This window comes from Sapajus apella, unplaced genomic scaffold, assembly GCF_009761245.1.
Source record: "Sapajus apella isolate SASKATOON/1434 unplaced genomic scaffold, GSC_monkey_1.0 scaffold25, whole genome shotgun sequence".
Lineage (NCBI taxonomy): Eukaryota > Metazoa > Chordata > Mammalia > Primates > Cebidae > Sapajus > Sapajus apella.
Window position 1 is genome coordinate 9,598,366 of NW_022436965.1, and position 17,088 is coordinate 9,615,453.

The following is a 17,088-nucleotide window of genomic DNA, read 5'->3' on the forward strand; positions in this document are numbered from 1 at the left end:
ATTTGTGTTTTTATAATGGCTATATGTAGAAATTATATAATTTTGGACATATTGGGTTAAATAAAATATATTATTAATATTAATTTAACCTGTTTCTAAAATTTTACATATGTGGCTTGAATTATATTTGTATTGGACAAGCCTGCCCTGGGGACAATAAGGGGAGAGGGAGGTATAGACATATAAATATGCATGAGCATATTGTGGGCAATTAACAAATGTCCTTGATTGGAGAAGAGGGAAAGGACAGAAAAGATAAATTTTAAAAGAAGGTAAACATAAAGCACTTAGATAGTTGTAGAGTTAAGGAGAAAATCAAAGAAAAATGCAAACAACAGAGCTAATTGGCCAGAAGAAAGTTCTTTCTAAACAGACAGCCACAAAGTTAGAGAACACAGCTCTTATTTGAATGCTATGACATAGAAATTGTCGCAATATTAGCTTTTAATTCAAAATATAAACATGAAAACTTAAATTTCAGAGGAGTATTTACTTGGATAACGTGTGTGCCCTGGGTTGTTAGGGCGCATTTACTCCTTTCAGTTCTGATGTCTTCCTAGAAGTTGCAGGACCATTTGTTTTTAATGTGCCATTTTCCTGCACAAAAAACCTCAATGGCTTCCCATGACCTTTATGGCAAAAATCCAATTCCCTGGCATGGTCTCCAGAGGACTGCACAATACATTGTCGAAGACAAACAAAACCGAGAATGGTGAACAGAGCTGGGGCTCATTGGGTGTCCTGGCAGCTCTTACCAGCTGTGCGTGGGCAAATTTGAAGGTGGTCCTTTTCTCATAAAACTGGGGGTTGGACTAAATCAGTGGTCCTCAAGCTGAGGCTGTACATTGGAATCACCTGGGGAGCTGTTATACCTCCAGACATCCAGGCCTCAACCAGATCACTTAAATCAGAGTCTCTGGGGTGAAACCCAGCATTGGAATTTTAAAAAGCTCCATGGGTAATTACGACGTGCATCCACATTTGAGAACTAGTGTCCTAGCTGATTGATTTCGAATCATTTTAGATCCAAAATTCTATGATTCTATGAATCTAGGCAAATCTTTCCAACCTTTCTACTATCCTGAACAACATAAATGTCCTCTCTCTCAGCTAGACAGATCTAATCAAAAGTATGTATCTCAGCTGGGAGCGGTGGTGCACGCCTGTAATCCTAGCACTTTGGGAGGCTGAGGTGGGTGGATCACCTGAGGTCAGGAGTTCTAGACCAGCCTGACCAACATGGTGAAACCCCCTCTCTACTAAAAATACAAAAATTAGCTGGGTGTGGTGGCACATGCCTGTAAGCCCAGCTACTCCTGAGGCGAATCGCTTGAACCTGGGAGGCAGAGGTTATGGTGAGCCGAGATTGTGCCATTGCACTCTAGCCTGGGCAACAAGAGCGACACTCTTGTCTCAAAAAAAAAAAAAAAAAAAAAAAAAGTGTATATCTCATCTAGTTTCTTAACAAGAAATCATCTCCCCTCTCGCCCAAATTCTGCACTTCACTTCCTCCAGGAAGTCTTCTGTGCACACTGATGCTTATTGTGTGCTCACTCACACACTCTCTCACAATCCCACCGTTGTTTGTTACTGAAAACCGCAGTACCACTCACTATTTTGATATCTCTTATATATTTTTACATATATTGTTTACTCATATTATTTAACTTATGTGGCTGTAGTTCTCATTTCCCAACAGCATTATAAAGTGCTGTCTACCACTTGGGGGAGGCCAAGGTGGACAGATCACCTGAGGTCAGGAGTTTGAGACCAGCCTGGCCAACATGGTGAAACTCCATCTCTACTAAAAATACAAAAATTAGCCCAGTGTGCTGACACATGCCCTTAATCCCAGCTACTTGGGGGCTGAGGCACAAGAATTGCTTAAACCCGGGAGGTGGAGGTTGCAGGGAATCAAGATCGTATCACTGCACTCCAGCCTGGGCGACAGAGGGAGACTCTGTCTCAAAAAATGAATAAACAAATAAAGTGCTGGGAGATGCTCCATTACACTTTTTTGCATCCTGCCCTCCCTGTAACCAGCACTCTGAATATTGCTATGTTTGTATCAGGGAATGAATGACTATTGGATAAACAGATTGATTAATGAGTTCCTAAAATTTGAGGAGAGAATATTTAAACACAGCCAACTAGAGGGTAAAAAAGAGTACTTGACATAAATTATTCTAGTGGCAGATTAACCAAATATTACCGCAAATACATTTTATCTTACATTTTATCACAAAAAATTAGCTTATAATTTTTCATGACTCTACGTTATACCATTTCCCTATATAGCTACTTTTCACATAAAATAAGTCCATTTTAAACAGTTTCCTTTTCCTGCCATGCTATTTACAAATGTGTGATTTTTATCACTCAACTAATCGCTTGCCTACTCTGTTCTGATTAAACGTTTATTGTGGACTACTGATGCACTGAAAACCTTGCAGGGTATAAGCAGCCCATTTAGGGACCACCTATATGCTTCTTTCAGTCAATAAGAAAGTCTTGCCCCTCTTCCCCCTCCTCCTATTCTAATTGCAGTAGCTAATGGAACATATTCTAATTCATTAGTCAAGTTCACTTTAGATCAACACAGCTGATCTAAATTCTAACATGAATGTTCATTCAGTTCAGAAATCCTAAATCACTCACCCATCGTATGCTCATTTTGACTAAGCAAATTCTGAGTAAGTATTTATACAAACACATCCTCCAGTGCAAAAGAAAGTTTCAGATCTGCTGTCTAACCAGGAGCTAGCGTGTGGCGGATTAGTAGACTTATGTTTAGAAGGCAGTCTGAGCGATTTTGAGGAAAAATGTAAAATAGGCATTCCCACATATCCTTTCCTTTATCGTTACCACTTACACACAGTTCTCAGAGTCCAGTTCCTCTATTAATAAGGGATCATTCCTTTTGGAGTTCCCCGAAAATGCTGAAAGATCAATTGTATTTTTTTTTAAATGTGACTGGGCACAGTGGCTCATGCCTGTAATCCCAGCACTTTGGGAGGCTAAGGTGGGTGGATCACTTGAGGTCAGGAGTTCCAGACTAGCCTAACCAACATGGTGAAACCCCATCTTTACTAAAAACACAAAATTAGCTGGGCATGGTGGCACATGCCTATAATCCCAGCTCCTTGGGGAGGCTGAGGCAGGACAATCCCTTGAACCTGGGAGGCAGAGGTTGCAGTGAGCCAAGATCACACCACTGCATGCCAGCTTGGGCAACAAGGGCAAAATTCTGTCTCAAAAAAAAAAAAAAAAAAAGTAGTCAAGTAAGATTAGCCATTAGTCATGCTTCCATATGAGCATTGGTCTAGAAAGAAAACCGAAAACCAAGTAGTTATAAAATGATTGGTGGTGTTGCCTTGGCGGTGCATGCCTGTAGTCCCAGCGAGACAGAGTCTCACTCTGTCGCCCAGGCTGGAGTGCAGTGGTGTGATCTTAGCTCACTGCAAACTCCACCTTCTGCTTTCAAGTGATTCTCCTGCCTCAGCCTCCAAAGTAGCTGGGACTACAGGCATGCACCGCCATGCCCAGCTAATTTTTGTATTTTTAGTAGAGACGGGGTTTCACCGTGTTGGCCAGGATGGTCTCGATCTCTTGACCTCAGCCCTCCAAAGTGCTGGGATTACAGGCATGAGCCACCATGCCAAGCTTTTTTTTTTTTTCTTTAGACAGAGCTTTGCTCTGTTGCCCAGGCGTGATTTCAGTGAATGCAGTGGCGTGATTTCAGCTCATTGCTACCTTCGCCTCCCGGGTTCAAGCAGTTCTCCTGCCTTAGCCTCCTGAGTAGCTGGGATTATGAGAGCACGCCACCACGCCCAGCTAATTTTGTATTTTGTATGTTTCACCATGTTGGTCAGGCTGGAACTCCTGACCTCATGATCCATCCATCTTGGCCTCCCAAAGTGCTGGGATTACGGGCGTGAGCCACCCTGCCCGGATGGTGTTGCCCTTTAAGAAGCGTAAGATTTTGGCCTATGTGGTGGCTCAGGCCTGTAATCCCAGCACTTTGGGAGGCCAAGGCAGGCAGTTCACTTGAGCCCGGGAGTTTGAGATTAGCCTGGTCAACATGGTGAAACCCTGTCTCTACTAAAAATACAAAAATTAGCCAGGCATGGTGACGCATGCCTGTAATCCAGTTACTTTGGAGGCGGAATCACAAGGATTGATTGAACCCAGGAGGCAGAGGTTGTAATGAGCTCAGATCACGCCAGTACATTCCAGCCTGGGCGACCAAGCGAGACCCTTCTCAAAAAAGAAAAAAAGCAGCATAAAATTTAAGATTTGGGTTCCCAGGCTTTGCTCCCTCCCACCCATTTGCTTCAGGGGCTGACCTAACTCTTGGAAAGTCTCAGAATCACATGGGGCCCTCTGAGGTCAGAGTCCTGAGAAGCTTCTTCCTCAGTCTGGGACTTTCTCTGTTTGATTTTGAACTTGTCTATGCTGTGATGGAGTGAGTGTGTGTCACGGTGAATGCTCCCATTGGTATGCCTGGCTAGAATTGTTTTCATGTGAGTCAGGGGGTGTATTCGGAGCTTGGGGATCTGCTTAGTCAGTTTGGCTGCTGTGGGTTTGGTCAGAACGGACGGTGAAACCCCTGGTGTTTTGTTTCTGTTATGAAGGGGTTTTTTTGGTTTGGTTGTTTTTGTTTTGTTTTTGAGATTATACATGATTTTTAAACTATTTTGATTGGTTCTTGAGCCAATATTACGTTTGTTTATGTCTTTCCATTGGGTAAAAGAATGAAGTTTTTTTAAAAATTAGTTTGGGTGCCTGTGCCTGAGAAGGACAAGGAGTCCTGTTTTCCCCTCCCTTCTCAGAGATGCAACAGTGAAATAGAATGAAGGCAAGAGCACTGCTCTGCTTTTTTTTTTTTTTTTTTTTCCCATGGAAGGGTTTGACAAACAATTAACAACCCTCCCAACTCAGCTGCTGTTTCCCAAAATAGCAGCTCCTCTGCTGCCATGGTAGATGGAGGCCTTCAGGGGAGGAAGACACAAAGGTGCCCTCTTTATGAAACCTGAATGTCTGTGAGATCTTGAAGGCAGAGGGGGAAGCCCAGGGGATTAAATTAGCAGACAGCCCAGGCTCCACCTGGAAGGGAAATAGATAATAGGCTTTAAAGACAGGAAACAGCTTGTGCTCCAAAATAATAATTTTCAAAAGCAACACATGATGGATCCTGAGAGAGTTTTCTTTCCCCCCCACTTCATAATTTTGAAGCGAAGCTGTCCCTTAAGATGTCGCTCAGAGAATGAGTCAGTTCTTCGGTATTCCTGCAATTCTGCTCCGCCTCGCCCCCATATTTGGAAGGACTGTTACAGCCAGCCCTTCTATAAGCCTGATTCTCAGTTACAGAAATTGCTCAGCACCAGGTCTTGAAGAGCTCTGATTAGGACCGCGGCTGCTGCTGCACCCGCCTCTCCTTCCTCCTTGTTTCCTTCTCTCCTTCTTCTGCTCTCCTCGCCTGCCATTTTTACCTCTTCCTCTTCATTGTCTGCGAAAGACTCCCTCTCACACTCCCCCGTGTCAACTTGTGCTGCCAGCCCAGGCTCTGTGGGTCCTGAAACATCCCTGTCGTGAGAGATGTGGATGGGAAGGGAAAACACACGATGAGCAGAACGAGGGGAACAGATCCGAGCTCGCCTCTGAGAGGGTCCAGAGCCTGAGGTGAGGGAGGACTGCAGAAATGGAAGGACCAAACTGTGCCCTCAAAGTCTCAACAGATCATACATATCAAGTTGGAATCTGGATTTTGCTGTTTCTAAATTTCATTGCAAATATACCTATAGGGAATTAAAGCAACCATCAAAAAAAAGGAAAGAAAAGAAAAGAAAGAGACCTGTTTTATGAATGAATCTACACCAGCCTCAGCTGCTCGAAGCTACGATCTTGATTCCTTAGCATTGTGTGCATACCTTTACTCTAGCAATGACATTCTGGTTCCTGCATGAATCATACAATGGTGTCTTGATCATACGGCTGTGTCCCTCTGGACTGGGACTTCCCTGGGGGCAGAGGGCAGGTCTTGCCCTGTGTATATCTTCAGTGCCTAGCAGAGTACTTGGTCCAGTGGAAGCACTGATAGAGGAAGGGCTCTTTCAAGTGTTGGGGTGAGTGGATGGATGAATGCATGGAGGGATAGCTAGTGGAGGAAGACATTTGGAATACTCATTATTCATCTCCTTTTCACCCAATAGCCAGAAAAGGAAGTATAAAATCGGCAAGCTGTCTTCTGACAGGTAGGCAAAATAGAGAAATCCTGTTAACTTTAATGTGCCCCCCAGACTTGCTCCTCACATATCCTCTTCAGCTCTTAGTGCAATAGATGGCAAACACAGGGTTACACTCAGCGCACATTTGTTGAACTAGTGATTTAGAGGAGAAAACCAGCTATTGTCCCTGGAGAAGGAGGTTTCCAGGAAAGGGAATGGAGGAACTCTGTAGAGTGATGCATATAAAACGTTTCACAACATTGTCTTCCCCAGTCTCGACTCTGAAACATCTTAGAGAAGAAAAAAACCTCGTGAAGAGATAGATATTTTTGGAGACCTTAGAAGGGCTCTTAAAATAAGGAGAGAGGAGTGGAAATATATATTTGGTGTGATATTTCCAAAAGATCCTCTTTTAAAAGTGTCTGTGGCTGACTCAACTGTTTAATGTTTGGATCCAGAGATGCTTACATTCTTTTCACTGTGGCAAGAACTCCGCATGGTACAGGGATATTAATTACGGAGGAAGGTCAGCACCAGAACAGTTGGCAAAATAGAAGCCCAGCGAGCATGGCTTCTGCTCTGACCCAGACTGGGGTGGGGGAAACGCTGTGTGAATCCATGAAGGAATGAGGTAATGCTAAGGAAATACATGATTGTGCAGGTATATAACCAACATTTAGTATAATGACACAAGAACTCAATCTGGGATGTGTCACTCAGATAGCCTTAAGGTTATTCATTTTTCCAACCTGTCCCCTACACAAGTCAAGCCCAGGAAAAAAATAAAGTATATAGAAGCTGAGATTTACATAAGCCAGGAGCTGTACCAAGTTCTAAATGCAGAAATTTGCCTGGGAGGTATTAGAAAGGACAGTTAATTGGTTAGCTTCTGAATGTGTTAATCCTGAGCAAAGCTGTGTTTGTACCTCATTAGCACATTAATTCTACCGACTATTCTCTGCAGTTCTGTATCACTTAATATCCTGAGCATTTCTGGAGAGTTTTGTTTTCTTTTGTTTTTTTTACAAAATCAGGTTGTATTGCAAACTAAGAGCCTTGGCTCAAAAGCCCTTGTTCAGAAACATTTTAGATTAGGAGAAGATAAGGTTGTAAATATGTGTCTGAAATACCGAGCTTGGTTCCTTCTTTTATGTTCGGAAAACCTGTGGCTGGTCTGGGAATTGTCATGGTTCCTTATCTCTCCTGGAAGCACACAATGAGAGGTGACCAGCGTTCCAACCCTGCCAGCTGTGCCGGAAATGGCATCCAGGGCCGCTGAAGGATGCCATGTCCTCACCTCCACACACCCATACCTTCTCTCTCCAAGGAGAAGGGGGTGCTCACAGTTCTCTTTTCTTTTTTCTTTTTTTTTTTTTTGAGACAGTGTCTCACTTTGTTGCTCAGGTTAGCGTGCAGTGGCACGATCATAGCTCACTGCAGCCTTGATCTCCCCAGCTCAAGCGATCCTTCTGCCTCAGCCTCTGGGTAGCTGGGACACAGGAACGTGCTACCATACCTAGCTAATTAAAAAAAAAAGTGGGGCAGGGGGCCAGGCACAATGGATCATGGCTGTAATCCCAGCACTTTGGGAGGCCACGCTGGGCAGATCATGAGGTCAGCAGTTCAAGACCAGCCTGGCCAACATGGTGAAACCCTTTCTCTACTAAAAATACAAAAATTAGTTGGGCGTGGTGGCGGACGCCTATAATCCCAGCTACTCAGGAGGCTGAGGCAGGAGAATCGCTTGAACCCGGGAGGCGGAGGTTTCAGTGAGCAGAGATGGCACCATTGCATTCCAGACTGGGCGACAAAGCAAAACCCCATCTCAAAAAAAAAAAAAAAAAAAAAGAAAGAGAGAGAGAGAAAATGATTCCTACCTTGAACCAGTTTTAATCTAATGAGCAAGAAAGACATGCAGACAGAAAATGGTAGAAAATGTTGCATGTGTAAAAAATAAGTGATATGGCTTGGATTTGTGTCCCTGCCCAAATCGTATGTTGAATTGTGATCCCCAGTGTTGGAGGAGTGGCCTGGTGGGAGGCGACTGGATCATGGGGGAGGATTTTCCCCTTACTGTTCTCATGATAGTGAGTTCTCACACTCAACAAGATCTGACTGTTTAGTACGAGCGCAGTGGCTAGTGTCTGTAATCCTAGCACTTTAGGAAGTTGAGGCAGGCAGATTGCTTGAAGTCAGGAATTCAAGACCAGCCTGGCCAACATGGAGAAACCCTGTCTCTATTAAAAATATAAAAATTAGCCAGCTGTGGCGGCACATGCCTGTGGTCCCAGCTACTCAGGAGGCTGAGGCATGAGAATCCCTCCAACCTGGAACGCAGAGGTTGCAGTGAGCCGAGATGGCACCACTGCACTCCAGCCTGGCAACAGAGCGAGACTATCTCAAAAAAAAAAAAATCTCATGAGAATGTATGATTTGTAGGGGATGACTCCCCAGGCCCCTTAGATAGGAATTTGGGCAAAAAAAAAAAAAAATCGTAGTTTAGTACTCGATAGCTTTGAGTGGATGGTACCTCATAGTTTTGGTCAGGCATTGATGGAGTGAGCCTTCTATGTGCAGACAGGACAGTGCCCTGAGAAGAGCATGCGCTCTTGAGTCCAAATCATGCCTCTGCCACTTATTAACTATGTGGCCTTGTCAAGAAATGCAATTTATCTGAACTGTAACAAAATAATAATACCTGCTGGCAAAGTCGTTATGAGGAATAGAAATAATACATATGAAGTACCTACCCAGGGCACAGTAACCATTGAACGCACGGCCAGAGATTAGTGTTGTGATCAAACCAGATTTACGACCAAGGCACGCTGAGTGGCCTGATGGGTTTATCCTGCTGCACGGCAAGCCGCTCACGCGTGGGCTGTGCTCAGTGTGGCTGTGATTATATGGGGCATGGGAAGTAGTCCCTGGAGAATACGTAGAGGAAGACATCCCAGATGCCATTTCCTGTGCAATAGGCTTACACACACACCTCTCCTTTAGCCCCCACGTTGACACTGGAAGGCAGGTATTGACTAGACCCAGTTTTTATAAAACTGAGGCTCAAAGAAGTTTAAACAACTTAAGATCACCCTGATACTAAGTGAAGGACACAGAATTCACATTGTGTCCTTAAAGGGTTTATAGTCCAGCCAGGGAGATGAGCTGCGCAGAAACAGATAAATACCAACACAGAATGGCTAAGTGTCAGTTGAGTGGCACAGCTGAAAAGCACTAAGGAGTTTAGTAAGGGAATTATTTTCTTGAGGATAGGCCATCAGGAAGACAAAAGGAAACTAGAGGACTAGAAGTTCCTCTGTCTTACTGAACATCTCTAAGTTCCTTGCTGTCGCCATCGCAACTGCCTATGGGTCCTCTTAGCCCAGCCCAGCAGCTTCAGGGAAGGAGGCAGTACTGAGCCCCTCACCCTCCCCATCGCCTTTGTTTCATGGCTTATTTATACGCAGGCCCTTGAAAGTTTTATTCAACCTGTGTCTTCAGCATTAGTATGAAAACTCATTGCAGAGTTGTTGTTCTTTGTTTCTTCTTTATTTTTTTGAGATGGCGTCTTGCTCTGTTGCCCAGGCTGGAGTGCAGTGGTGTGATCTCAGCTCACTGCAACCTCCACCTTCCGGGTTCAAGTGATTCTTCTGCCTCAGCCTCCTGAGTAGCTGGGATTACTGGTGTGTGCCACCATGCCTGGCTAATTTTTGTATTTTTAGTAGAGACAGGGTTTCGCCATGTTGGCCAGGCTGGTCTCGAACTCCTGGCTTCAGGTGATCCGCCCGCCTCGGCCTCCCAAAGAGCTGAGATTACAGGTGTGAGCCACTGTGCCCCCAGCCAGAATTGTATTTCTTCTGTTAGCAGAAAACCCAGGGACTGTTTTATAGAAATACATTCTAGATTACATTCTCTAAAATTATGTTCTGTGATGTGAGCTTGATTTGTCTATAAGCATATGTCTGGGCCATTTTTGTACTTGCTAATTTTCAGAACATCATTGGGCTCTGTTGCCTACAGAGTCTGGCTTGTAGGAGATATTACAGCAGTTCATTTCCTCAATATGCATACGTACTGAGTGCCTACTATGTGCCAGGCTCTGGAGTCTCAGGCCTCATGGCGCATATATTTCGTGAAGGCTGATTAACTAATGAAGGCCATATGAACTTGATTTAATTATCAACATTTGTGGCAGGTAATTAATAAGAAATTGGGGTAAACAAACTCTGTGGCTTGAATGAAAATACAGTGTATACAGTGCCACAAAGAGAAACTAATAATTCCTTGTGGCAGAGGGCAATTTTGAAAATTTCATTAGGCCTAGAAACACGTCACCTTCTAAACTAATTTCAAGTCTGTGAAGCTACAGTAGTTTACAGATCTTTGAAATTTGATCTCAATTTCAGTTGCAAAGACCTAAATTGGACGAGAACAGCTTGTCTTTCTTCTTCAGGAATCCTCAGGGAGCAGCGGCCTTTCAGTCTTTTAACAGTATGGTGGAGGGCAGTGCTCAGCCTTGGTGGGTTACATCTGGTTTGGCAACTTCCTGTTGTGTGTAACGCACAGTCTGTGCATTCGTAGCTGTTTTGTGAGTAATAGGCAGTATGTGTGTGTGTTGGGTATTTTAAAGTGCATGAGAGGGTTGTGTTTCAGCAGCTGATGGGTGCCAAATGTTTGACTTTTTCTTATTTCTGCCCTTCAGATTCCCCCAGAATTGTCACCTTCTAGAGGGTGGGTCTTCCCAGTGTGTTCCGGGAATTCTCTGTTCATGCCACTGTCGTGTTGCTCAGAAAACAATAGAGCTTTCAGTCAGCTCAGGTAAGCTTAGAATCTGCGCTGATGCCTCAGAAAGGAGGAAAGGCCGGCACGGCTCCAGCTTGGGTGGCAGTCTTACTTCCTTGGTCTCACCTCCTTTCCCATTTTGGAGGCCTCCCGTTTCATCCCGTAGCCTCCTCTCAGAGGCTGATTTCTCCCAGGTTGTTCCCACTCTCTGGCCCGTTTGTGTCCTCAGAGGTCTGGCCGCTGCCACTGCACCTGCCCCAGACCCAGTGTCACCTCGCCAGGCTTCAGCCAGCCTGGCCTTCCAGCTGCCACCCAGCAGCTCAGCTCAGTGACTCAGAACCTTCTGGCCCAGACCTTCACACCCGACTCCTGCCCAGGGGCAAATGCAGAAGCCTCTGCTGGTGCAGCCAACACAGAGTAGGGGGAAAGGGGACCCTTACCAGCTCAGGGCATTGGTAAGAGTGGGTGGAATTTGCATTTTAAGAACATTCATTAACCAAATACCCAAATGGAGATAGAAAAGCAAATTCGGACTAGTTACATTTCTGGAAGATTTCAGATATTTGGGTCCCCAAGATGGCTGATAACTCATTTCTCAGCACCTTTTCTCTAGCCTTCAAGAAAAACAGTGCCTCCTGTAAGAACCTCTGAATTCTGATTTAGGTATGTGTTAGGTGGGGTGGGAGTATTGACGAAATGTTTCAGATCACTAATCTCACAGACATCGCAATGACAAGATAAAGTTTATTAGATAAAGAACTTTTTTTTTTTTTTGAGACAGAGTCTTGCTCTGTCACCCAGGTTGGAGTGCAGTGGCGTGATCTCAGCTCACTGCAACCTCCACCTCCCGGGTTCAAGCGATTCTCCTGCCTCAGCCTCCTGAGTAGCTGGGATTATAGGCGCATGCCACCATGCCCAGCCAATTTTTTTTTAGAATTTATTTTTAGTAGAGACAGGGTTTCACCGTGTTAGCCAAGATGGTCTCTATCTCCTGACCTTGTGGTCTGCCTGCCTCAGCCTCCCAAAGTGCTGGGATTACAGGCATGAGCCACCTCACCCAGCCTAGATAAACAATGTTAATGCAGCCGAAATCTTTGAAGAATTCAGACCAGTCCTTGGATCATTCATCCTGAGCACCTGGAATGTTACATAATCCTGAGTGGGCTATTTCCCCTCTATGACTTCAGCTGTAAGATGACACTGTTCTTTTGCACAAGTACATGAAGAGTAGCTAATTAAAATACTGTACTAGTTCATTCAAGAGGTATTTACTGAGTTGCTACTAGTACAAGGCATCATGCAAACAGACTGTGCAACATTACATGAATTTTTAAAAATAGATTTCCATAAATAAACACTATGATAGGATTATGCAACATCTTTCAGGGAATTTTAACCATTTGGACATACTACACAGCGGTTCTGGTTCTACCAGTCTAAATGAATTGACCTGTTTTTTTTCACCATCACTCCTCCCTTTCAATTCAATTCATTCATTCTGGTGTACAGCCCTTTTCTGTGTTTTCTATTTGTATGACCAGAGAGCCGCCATTTCAGCCTGTGCTCTACACAAGGATAGATAACCCACTGAGGAATAAATAGGGACAAAATCCACTCTGGGTTCTGCTGGCCAAGCCAGGTGACCTGGCCTGGGCTGCCGACCTCCCAGAGGAAGGGTTCATTTTTCCAGTTTGCACATGTGCTATATGTGGGTTAGCTGAGGCCTGCTCATGTCTTCAGTTGGTTCACAAACCAGAAACAGAGCAAATGGCCAGAGATTAGTGTTGTAATCATACTAGATTTACAACAAAGGCACGCTGAGTGGCGTGATGGGTTTATCCTGCTGCATGGCAAGCTGCTCACGCGTGGGCTGTGCTCAGTGTCGTTTTTACTCAGCCATGCCAGCCATGGGGAAGCAGGAGGGGAGCTGGCTGGAGAAGGCGGCCTCAGTGAGAGCCTTGGTGCATTCCCCTGGAGCCACAGTTTGGGGCCTCTCCCTCAGCAGGGGTCCCCACAGTCTGAGTGTTTTCAGAAATCTTATATCTAGGGAACCCCAAATCTTACATGCAGACCCCAGGCTCTGAACTCATATTGAACTACTGAAGGGCATTGGCATCTCTCCAGTGGTTGAACTTGACCTTCTTACTAAGAACCAGCCAGGCAGACATCAGAAGCCTCAGGCTCCACAGCAGAAGCTGGTGGGCAAATAGATCAGGAGCACCTGCTTTCACCATCGGAATGAAAGTTGAAGGCCAAGAACACTTGCTTGTCCTGTGGTGCAGGGGTTGGATGGAGGTGTGAGTCTTATAAGTGGAAGAGTACTAAGCGTTGCGATTTAAAGGAAGAACATCTGCCCCCGCCCCCGAATGCCCCCAAACCTCCAAAATTCTACAGATTCCCTTGTCCTTTTTTTTTTTTTTTCTGGGACGGAGTTTCGTTCTTGTTACCCAGGCTGGAGTGCAATGGCGCAATCTCGGCTCACCGCAACCTCCGCCTCCTGGATTCAGGCAATTCTCCTGCCTCCAGGCAATTCTCCTGCCTCAGCCTCCTGAGTAGCCCAGCTAATTTTTTGTATTTTTAGTAGAGATGGGGTTTCACCGTGTTGACCAGGATGGTCTCGATCTCTTGACCTCGTGATCCACCTGCCTCGGCCTCCCAAAGTGCTGGGATTACAGGCTTGAGCCACCGCGCTCGGCCCCAGATTCCCTTGTCTTAACTCCTCCCACAGAAGTAAGCTAAGGTAGTCAGTCTCACTGTAATTGCGGTAAATTCAATGATCCTGGTTTTCTAACTGCTAGATAATCCACTGGAGCCATAGAGCTTTGGTGGATTTGAGGGAGCCCACAGAGGCTGGGTAGACCAAGAAGCATCTGTCACATTCGTTGTTTGGATTTAGTTTCCTACAGTACCCAGCACAGTTATAGACCTATTAGAGCCATGTCACATACTAGTATATGAATATATAAAATAAATACACTTTTGCTAAATAAATAATTTAAAGAAATAGGGGTGTGTTAGGAGTTGAATTGTTTTCCCCACAAAAAAATGCTGTTGAAGTCATAACCCCCCCACACCTCTCAGAATGTGGCCTTCTTTGGAAATAGGGTTGTTGCTGATGTAATTTGGGGAGGTGTCTTCTTGCAGTAGGGCGCACTCCTAATCCAGTATGACTAATGGTCTCATGAAGAAAGAAAATTTGGACACAAAGCCATGCATGCAGGGAGAACACCAAATGAAGACTAGAGCGATGCAGCCAGAAGGCAAGGAACAACCAGAAGCTAGGAGGGAAGGCTGCAGCTGATCCCTCCCCAGTCCCTTTAGAGGGAGCATGCTCTGCCACACTTCATTTCGCACGTCTGGCCTCCAGAACTGTGAGACAATAAATTTCGGTTGTTCCAAGCCACCCAGTTTTTGTGGTCCTTTTTTTTTTTTTTTGAGACGGAGTCTCACTCTGTCGCCCAGGTTGGAGTGCAATGGAGCGATTTTGGCTCACTGCAACCTCCGCCTCCTGGGTTCAAGTGATTCTTCTGCAGTAGCCTCCAGAGTAGCTGGGACTACAGGTGCACGCCACCTCGCCCGGCTAATTGTGTTATTTTTAGTAGAGATGGTGTTGTATTAGAGTGAGTAAATAAAATTAACATTAAGATAAAAGTATGCCAAATTGTAGGGTTTTTATTGGTGGCCATGGAGGACTTAGTTTTTTTCGGGGTGGCCTGGGGAGTTTGTTACTATATTTTATGTAGTTTGGGTTATTTTGGGGTTATGTGTCCCGGTGTCTGGCCATCCCACCCCAAATGGTGGCTATTTTAGTTTATAGAGGGTATGAAGTTTTCCCGGGGTTAACTTTGTACTGGTTAGAAAACTTTGTTTTGAAATTTATTGTTATGTACTGGAGGGGGTGCAGGGCCGGGAGTTTGATGATCCTATTTGTGCTGTTTTTTTCGGGGCCTTTTGGTGACTACCCGGGTTTTTTTGTTTTTGTGATGTAGTCAATTTTGGTAAGTTTTGAATTTAAATTTTGTTTGTTTTAGTATTGGTTTTAGTAATGTTTTTGTAGCTAAATTTTGTAAAGAGGAGACAGCTAGGTTGATGGGCCTGTTTTTGGTTTGGGCCAGGCGAGCAGGTGGAAGGGACCAGGGGAACGTGTATGGTTTTCCAGTGCTATGCCACAAAGGGCAGTAGTAAGTTTTGTAAAGATTTAATGCCGCTTGGGAATGGTCCTTTTTTAGATATGTTTTGGCATTTAGAGGCCTAGGGAATGTTGGGAAATGGCAGAATGGGTGAACCAAGAGGTTTACTGGGTGTGAATTTTGAATTCACTACGTTTTTAAGAGAGCGTAAAGGTTTTGTTAATCAGTCTTTATTAAACCTTGGCAGCCAACTTTTTAATGGTCGGGATGATGTTAACTTGCTGACCTGTGGTGAGCACTTGGGCAACGCCCATAATAACACCGAATCTTTTTTTCGACAAAAGAGACAATTACTTTCTTTTTTTTTTTTTTTTTTACCTTAAACGGACAAAGAGGGCTGGTAGTTTTTTATTTAAGGTTTGATTCCTTAAGACAGAGACAAAAACTACACCCAAGTTGTCAGGGGCAGAATTTTCTCTTGGACATGAAAAAGAGGAAGAATGAGGCCTTCATGATAGAAGAAGAAGAAGAAAAGGAAAGAGAACAGAGTTATTTTTAGGGATGTAAACTTAATTAGAGTTTTTTGAAGTTAATGGTTATGTAGCCAATGGAGAATATTATTTACTTTAAGAGTAATAGGTCTAAACCACTGTATATTAGCTAGTAACTGCTTTAGGAAACTAGAGGACTTAGAATAAAGACAGAACCACATGAGAGATAGACGGACACAGGGTGGGTGTCCCCCAAGGGAGACTAGTTTGATGCTGGTCCAGCCACATTCCCAGAGGGATGTTTTAGAGTGTTTTGGCTAAGGTGTACTCATATAAACCCCGGGCCTGGTTACTGAAAGGGTGAATTACCGTTATGTCTTATGATGTCCCCATGGAACCACAGGTGAAGGCCCTCACAAGCCCTGTAGCCTGCTGGCCATGGGACTACACGTATACACTTGTACTTTCACACTTACACAGAGGTTATGGAACACAACCGAAAACTGAATTACCCAAGCCTCCAGTGACGTTTTACGGTAGGCTTGTCTAGTTAGAGATTAATGACTGTGTTTGGTCTCCTGACCTAGGCTTTTGATGGACCAGTTCCCCAATTTCCAGACCTGACTTACCTCCGGAGGTTCCTGAGACCCTGATGAATTTTGGGTGAATGTTGGCCGAGTAGTCACCCTTCTGCCATGGGCCAAAACTTTGGGGCCCTGGAATGTTTTAGGGGGTGCCTCCCCCAGAGATTCCCAAGGCTGGAGCAGCCGCCCGGGTGAGACTCTGAGAGGGTTTTTGTCTGGTGATGGATGAAAAATCTCGCTCGGGTCTCCAAATGTTGTATTAGAGCGAGCAAAGAAAATCAGCATCAAGATAAAAGTATGCCCAATTGCAGGGTTTTAATTGCCGGCGGCCACGGAGGACTTATGTCTCTCCAACCCGTGGCCCCATACTTAGTGGGAGCAAGGTATTTAAGCTGCAAAACTACATCCTTATGGGGACTATGCAAGCAAGCAGATTGTACAGAAGCCAAGGTCAGCGGTTTGTTGCAAGGGGCAATACTGGAAAATTTTTAACTATACAAAACAACATTTTTGAGACTTACAATAACAGTTCTGAGAACTACATGTTTTAGGGTTTTTATTCTAAGATGACGGTGCCTAAATCACTATAAGATGGCAGTCCTGGCCGGGCGCAGTGGCTCAAGCCTGTAATCCCAGCACTTTGGGAGGCCGAGGCAGGTGGATCACGAGGTCAAGAGATCGAGACCATCCTAGTCAACATGGTGAAACCCCATCTCTACTAAAAATACAAAACATTAGCTGGGCATGGTGGCACGTGCCTGTAATCCCAGCTACTCAGGAAGCTGAGGCAGGAGAATTGCCTGAACCCAGGAGGCGGAGGTTGCGGTGAGCCGAGATCGCGCCATTGCACTCCAGCCTGGGTAACGAGCAAAACTCC